At 44.1% G+C, this 7,991-nt stretch overlaps 1 pseudogene; it reads left to right on the plus strand.

The window, feature by feature from the left end:
* The first annotated feature begins 6,891 nt into the window (after positions 1-6,891).
* Positions 6,892-7,760, plus strand: LOC117013503 (40S ribosomal protein S3a-like; annotated as a pseudogene).
* The last annotated feature ends 231 nt before the right edge of the window (positions 7,761-7,991 follow it).

Genomic DNA, 7,991 nt, shown 5'->3' on the forward strand with positions numbered 1-7,991 from the left:
GTAAAAATAGCCAAACTGGTGCGCTCGGAGTTCACAAGTTACTATTCTCAGTAATAATAATGATACCCTGGAATGTCTGGTAAACATTTAATAACCAGCTTTCGGGAAACAAAAAGATTCCTGAGATGTAGTGTTTGCTGATTTCCATGCTGCTCCCACTATGGCCAATTTCAGGCTACGAGCAGGATGGCACTGGACTTGGCCCTGGGACAGATGAACATAATGAGCAGCGCACCACAGAGTTGGTAAATCCCATCATCGAGCACCTGCTGGGGACCAGGGCCTGAAACCAGGGTTTTCTGTTCCTTAACTCATCTATCTTCCCTTACCTAGAAGGTAATCATCTCCATTTTTCAGGTGAGAACAGAGAAGCTCTGAAAGATTACATCATGAATCAACTCTGCACAGCCAGGGAAGGACTTTGAAGCCAGCTCTGTCCATCTGCAAAGTCTGTGTACTTTCTTATTAGGGTCTGTTCAAAGCTTAGCTGCTCAAAAACCTCCCTAAAAGCAAATATTAAATGATCTTTTGAGAAGTGCATGAATGCTTCAGTTGGCAGAGCTTGCCCTTTGCTGCCAAAGCAGTGGCTCCTTGGTTGGTATTCCATTGATTCATCCAATAAATAATTTTGTTAACCCTTTGGGGCGGCCCTGTTCCGTTATTAATTACAGCAAACTTGGCAGACCTGCTGCTTCCCACAATGCACTTAGCACAGCAAGTCCAAGCCTGGGTGTCAGGAGATGAGAATTCCAGACTCAGTTTGTGAACAACTGCCTACATAAACCTCTCCTCTGTCTGAGCCTCAGTTTCCTCATTTATAAAATGAAAGAGCCTGACTGATAAACATTAAGGTGCTCCAGCAATGGTGCCATGGAATCTCTCATCTGTTATTGTCTGCTCTTCCTAGCTGGGACAGGGCATCTCCTCAACTACTCTCCCAGCCATGGCAACCAGCAGTCTTGGCACAACAGAAAATGCCTGATAGATATGTGTTGACTGGAAAAAGATATCCACAGAGAGAAGCAAGTTACACACGCGGTCTGACACTTAAGTTTGTGACCTTTTTTTTTTTTTCTGATCCCTTCTTCATTACTCAAGTACAACAATCCCTACAAATAATAACAATCATGATGAAAAGGAGAAGTGCAAATACAGGGAGGGGAGCATTAAGATCCCAATGGTGCTACATCCAGTATGCCTACAGTGGGCAAAGCGAAACAGCAGACACATCCGGAGGTGAAGGGAAACCCGATGACGGCAGCCCTGCAAAGCTGGGTGGGTGCGGCTGGAGAAGGGGGGTCTGCAGAGTCCGCGCCGGAGAGAGGCTGCGCTCCCAAGACGCGCATCCGTGAAACGCCAAGTTCACGACCCTGTTGCAGCGATGTTGCTGACCTCTTTTTGATATCAGAGGGATTATTCATTATGAATTTGTACCAACTGGACAAATGGTTAACCAAGTTTACTATTTGGAAGTGCTGAAAAGGCTGCGTGAAAATGACGAAAACGACCTGAACTTTTCGCCAACAATACATGGCTCTTGCATCACGACAATGCACCAGCTCACAGGGCACTGTCTGTGAGGGAGTTTTTAGCCAGTAAGCAAGTAACTGTATTGGAACACCCGTCCTGCTCACCTGATCTGGCCCCCAATGACTTCTTTCTTTACCCAAAGATAAAGGAAATATTGAAAGGAAGACATGTTGGTGACATTCAAGACATCAAGGGTAACATGACAACAGCTCTGACGGCCATTCCAGAAAGAGAGTTGCAAAATTGCTTTGCAGGGTGAACTAGGCACTGGCGTCAATGTATAGCTTGCCAAGCGGAGTACTTTGAAGGTGACCATAATGATATGTAGCACGTTATCTAGGATGAGTCCACAAACTTAATTGTCACACCTCATACTCTGCTCTGCCCACAGGGAGCAGGTAGCTTCATTCTAGCAAACTTCAGGGCCTACTTTGTCAGACCCTGTACTGGGCAGTGTGAGGGCCAGAGAGAAGAATCAGATCAGCAGGGAAGTCTTCCAAGGTGTAGGAGGCAGGTGAAGACATAATAGAATGTAGGCGAGGGTCAATGCCCTTCACTTTGTGCTCACAAGTCTCTACTCAGAGCTGAGCAAGTCATGGTCCCACATGGAGCCCATAGTTTCTAGGACAGAAGGGCACATAAGTCCTATTTGAAAGCAATGAGTGCTGATGCTGAGGGAGCACAGAAGTGGGAGGGCTTAGAGGGTCCCAGTAGTGGCATTTGACCTGGGTCTTGAAGGATGTGTAGGAGCTCACCAAGTAGAGAGAATGTGGATAAACCAAGCCAGAGTCCTTGGCAAGCAGCTGATGATTGTGTCCAGGCTCACTAGGAGTGAATGTGTTGGCAGAGGGAGGCTCAAGAGCAAAGTTTAGGGGCCCACACGAGGGCATGTAGAACTGCCCACTTCCTTGCCGCCTACATTCTTCCCGTGGCCCGTGGCTCCACTATTGTCTCTTCACCACAAGAGAAGGGCAGGAAGTTAGAGTGATCTGTTTGGCCTTCTCTCTGCACACTGAAACGCCGCCTGCAGGTCTGGGCAGCTTGGGGGCCCTGAGGCTGTCAAGGAGAATGGAAGGCGCCCTCTGGTGGTCACCTGTGGTGTTTTCCCAGGGGGGATAAAGACAAATGAGTAGATGACTACAGTCGAGATACCTGCGAAAGTGACCACAATAAGAGTCCAGAAATAGTCCTAGTACACTTAGGAATTTAGGATATGATAATGGTGGCATTTCAAATCAGCATGGAAAAGATGGATTATTCATTTCATGGTACTGTCCAGTCACTTTGGAAAACGACCTAGCTAGATTTCGATCTCACTTCTCACAGGAAAACACATTCCAGGCATAGCAAAGACTTAAGTTTAAAGCATTAAATTATAGAAGTACCAGGAGAAAATATGGATACTGCTAGGGTTAGGACTTCAACATGTCTTTGGGGGGAGGGGAGACACAATTTAACCCGTAATAGTATCCAAATGTAAAATGTAAAACCTGCATACTTTGACTCAGCAATTCCATATTTAGAAATTTACCCTAAAGTGATACCTAGACAAATGGCAAAGAGGTTCAGGGTAGTGTTGTTTATAATAGTGAAAAATTAAAAGCAATTTAATAGTCAATTGTGTACTAGTTAAATATGTTATCCTATACAATACTATACATAAAACCAATAGAAATGGAGATGTAATTCTGTACTTACTGCCACTGTAAAGTGATCACAACATGTTACTGAGTGAATGAAGCAGATTAGAAAGCAGCATGTATAACGCTTTTGTAAAGTTGTGTACTTAAATCTATTAGGTTGGTGCAAAAGTAATTGTGTTTAAAAGGTTTAAAAGTTTAAAAATAATTGCAAAAACCACAATTACTTTTGCACCAACCTAATATATCAAGAAAGATATACATCAATATGTTAACAGTGGTTACCTCTGAGTTGGTGGGGTTTTTAGAGATATAAATTGTCTTTTTATTGTCTGAGAATGTTTAGGTATGTTTAGGTTTTATTGTCTGAGAATGTTTATAAATCACCAAGACAAGAATTCATCCTTAAAGAGCTCTGAGAGGGGTGTGGGAGGCCAAAGCATTCAGGTAGAAGTGGGGGTCACCACGAAGCCCACTGTGGTTGCTCTGTTTGTCCCCAAAAACAGCCAAGCAGGCATTATAGCTCCTCTCCCTCCCATCCCTGCCTGGAGGTCACTGAGGTGGGATCTTCCTGGCTCTCAGCGTGTAGATATTTGGGGGTGGGTGGGCAGGAGGCAGTCACCTCTTATGTATGAAAGGGGTCCTTGCCTACTTCTCCCCATTCCTAGAGGTGAAGGTCCCCTGAGAGGGTATGGGAGCATTAACAGTCCTTTCCTTACCCATGTGCTTTCAATCCTCAGAACCAATGCATATGTTACCTTATATGGGCAAAGGGACTTCGTAGATGTGGTTCATTAAGGACTGGGAGATGGAAGATTATCCTGCACGATCCAGGTGGGCCCAAGGTAATCACAAGCGTCCTCCCAAGAGGAAGCAGGAGGGTCAGAGTCAGTAGTAGATGATGTGACCACGGAAGCAAAAGAATGGAGTGATGGAGGAAGGGGATGTGAGCCAAGGGTGCTGGCAGCCTCTAGGAGCTGAAAAAGGTAAGGAAATAGACTGTCCCCTACTACCTCCAGAAGGAACCAGCCCGGCCGATCTATTGTAGACTTCTGATCGCCAGAACTGTAAGAGATTAAATTGGAGTTGTTTTAAGCCACTGAGTTTGTGGTAATTTGCGATAGCAGTAACAGGAAACTAATGCCCCCCTCCCCCTAGCATCCCCGGGACCCTCCCAACAATACCTTCTTGTTTATGGCTAAGCCAGCTCAAGGAAGGTGCCTGTCATTTGTTACCAAAGCAGCCCTTTCAGAGCAATAAAAAGTATCACATCTACAGGCCTGTCTCCCCTCACACTGTCAGTGCCTTTTTATCTCCATTCTGTTCCCTAGAGCCTTCTAGATGGTGGGTCACAGTCATTGTTTGTTGTTTGGTTGAGAACTAAGGGAGTGGGGTGGGAGGAGGAAGGTTTATTTTTAAAAGTCACACACAAAAAAGTTGAGTTTCTGAGAAGCTGTGAATTTCAACTTTCCCCACAGGAACCCACCCAGAAAAGTATTCAAATTAGCATCTCTGTCTCTCTCTCTCAAATTAGCATTTCTCTCTCTCTCTCTCTCTCTCTCTCTCTCTCTCTCTCTCTCTCTCTCTCTCTCTCTCTCTCATTGTGGTTAGATGTATATAACATAAAACTTACATTTTAACCATCTTTTAAATGTATAGCTCAATTGGCATTAAGTACATTCACATTGTTGTCTATCCATCAGCACATCCCTCTCTAGAACTTTTTCATCTTCCCAAGCTGAAATTCTGTAGCCATTAAACACTGAACTCCCCATTTCCCCTTCTCAGCAGCCACCTGGTAGCACCTTCTTCTTGAAAAAGACTAAAGCCTTTCAAAACCTTCGAAAGTCAACCATTTAACTTCCTGGCAAGAGCTGGGCTTCTCTGGGGGCAGGGGATTACCTGGCTGGGTGTTAAAGGATAATTTTCAGTGAAAGGTAAAATCAAGACTCTCATGCATATATAAAAATGAGTACCTGTTAATGATTTCTCCTACTCATTAATGAATGAGGGAGTCAGCCAGATGTTATAATAGGTTTAAAAGACAATCCAAAGGACAGACACATCTATAGATGAAGAATATTGAAACGGATGTACACATGTAAGCAGAACTGGTTTTCCCACAGAGTGAGTGGGGTGGGGAGGAAAGTCAATTCAACCTGTACAGGACCGGACAGAATTTCCGTATCTGTAGACAAGAATTATTTCTCTGTTGCTATCAGTTATCTACACTTTACAGAGAACGGGGACTAGAAAACCCAGAGGAATGTCCTCTAGAGTTCTAGACAATGCATAGTTTTACACTGAAACATAAATGTTTTTCTACATGAGGGATGGCACGGCTGAGGCTAAGGAATCAGAAAGAAGAGCAGGTTAATGGAGATTCTGAGAGGAGGGGCATCAGGAGTACAGTAGTTTGTAGACTAGATACTAGTTCTTGGAGCTTCAATTGTTAAATTGTTACTCACTGCCTAGGTCCCTGCTGAATTCTGCAGTGAAACTCTGAGGTGCAAGACCTGAGGGCTTGCTTCAGGGACAGCCAGGAAGGAGAAGCCACAAAGCAAGGCTGGACCACTGAGCCTTGGTGGGCAGGAGGCCCAAAGTATTTGAGATGAAGGCAAAGCTGCAGGGAAATGGAGCTTGGGCCACTTGGGCAGCTTGACCAAGGCTGGACCACTCAGACCAGTTGCTGCCCTGGATGAGAGAGGCCCTGAGGGCTGGGCCTGAACAGAGGGATGTGCATTCCAGAACTGGAGTGAGAAAGAAAAGATTACCTCAAAGGAGACCCATGGATTCCCTGAAGGAGGAATTTTGAGAGTCTGTAAAGGGATTCCTGCTTGTGGGCATGGGACATTTTGGAGCCCCTATGAACACAGCATGGGGAGCTTTGCCTGTGATCTCTGTCCTGGCACCCCCAAAGCTGAGTAGGGTAAGGAAGCACTTTAGTACCCACTGAGCTGAAGAGATTCTCAAAAATATGAAGCCTGGTTGGTGCAGCTAAACCCTGCCTCTACCTCCATCCATCCTCTTTTTAAAATTCTCAATGGGAATGATAAATTGCTGAAAGTCTGGAAACATTCTAACATCTACCACCAGAGGGCGGCCCTCACACTGGCTAATTGTTAAACCAGGCAAGAGGCTCTCACAACTACAAAGGAGCCTGGCAGAACCTAACCTACCCTGCTCCCTCAGGAGATGCACAGAAACCATGGGAATTTCAAGTCTCTGGGCTGAGGGGAGGAGCAGAGGAAACAGATACTGCCTGGAGACCTGAGAACCCAGACAGGGAAAGGAGATCCTGATCAGAAATCTCTCTCCAACCCTTCTCACCACACACACTGCTCTTACTCTTATTGTTTCACTTCGCTGTGTACAAAGATAGAAATTCCAACCATTAAAAACTCAATGGTTCAACAACAAAAAACACCAAACAACTTGATTAAAAACTGGAGAAAAGGCATGAATAGACATTTCCCCAAAGAAGATACCCAAATGACCAACAAGCACAGAAAAAGATGCCCAACAGCGTTAATCATTTAGGGAAATGCAAATCAAAATCACTATGAGATAACACCTCACACCTATAAGGATGGCTGCTATTAAAAAACCCCAGAAAGTAATGACTGTTGGTGAGGATATGGAGAAATTAGAACCCTTGTACAGTGATGGTGTGCAAAACAGTACGGCAGTTCCTCAAAAATTAAAAACAGAACTGCTTTTTGGCTCTCTGAGCAACACCATGGCGGTCGGTAAGAATAAGCGCCTTACGAAAGGCGGCAAGAAAGGAGCCAAGAAAAAAGTGGTTGACCCATTTTCTAAGAAAGATTGGTATGATGTGAAAGCACCAGCTATGTTCAATATAAGAAATATTGGGAAAACTCTAGTCACAAGATCACAAGGAACCAAAATTGCGTCTGATGGTCTCAAGGGTCGTGTTTTTGAAGTGAGCCTAGCAGATCTGCAGAATGATGAAGTTGCATTTAGGAAATTCAAATTAATTACTGAGGATGTTCAGGGCAAAACCTGCCTGACTAATTTCCATGGCATGGATCTTACCTGTGACAAAATGTGCTCCATGGTCAAAAAATGGCAGACCATGATTGAAGCTCATGTTGATGTCAAGACTACCTACCGATGGTTATTTGCTTCGTCTCTTCTGTGTTGGTTTCACTAAAAAACGCAACAATCAGATTCGGAAGCCTTCTTATGCTCAGCATCAACAGGTCCGCCAAATCAGGAAGAAGATGATGGAAATCATGACCCGAGAGGTGCAGACAAATGATTTGAAAGAAGTGGTCAATGAATTGATTCCCGATAGCACTGGAAAAGACATTGAAAAGGCTTGCCAATCTATTTATCCTCTCCATGATGTCTTTGTTAGAAAAGTCAAAATGCTGAAGAAGCCCAAGTTTGAATTGGGAAAACTCATGGAGCTTCATGGTGAAGGTAGCAGCTCTGGAAAAGCTACTGGGGATGAGACGGGTGCTAAAGTTGAACGAGCTGATGGATATGAGCCCCCAGTCCAAGAATCTGTTTAAAAATCCGACTTTTCATGGTGACAAATAAAACCTGTTGATGTTTAAAAAAAAACAACAAAAAAAAAAACAGAACTACCATATTATGTACCAATTACACTTCTAGAGATATACTCCAAAGAATGAAAGGGAAAACCTCAAGGAGATATTTGTACAACCATATGCATAGTAGCATTATTCACAATAGCCCCAAAGTGGAAACAACCCAAGTGTCCATCGATGGATGAGTGGATAAACAAAATGTGGTATATACATATAGTGTATATAATAATTCAGCCTTAAAGAG

This window comes from Rhinolophus ferrumequinum, chromosome 21 (assembly GCF_004115265.2).
Source record: "Rhinolophus ferrumequinum isolate MPI-CBG mRhiFer1 chromosome 21, mRhiFer1_v1.p, whole genome shotgun sequence".
NCBI lineage: Eukaryota > Metazoa > Chordata > Mammalia > Chiroptera > Rhinolophidae > Rhinolophus > Rhinolophus ferrumequinum.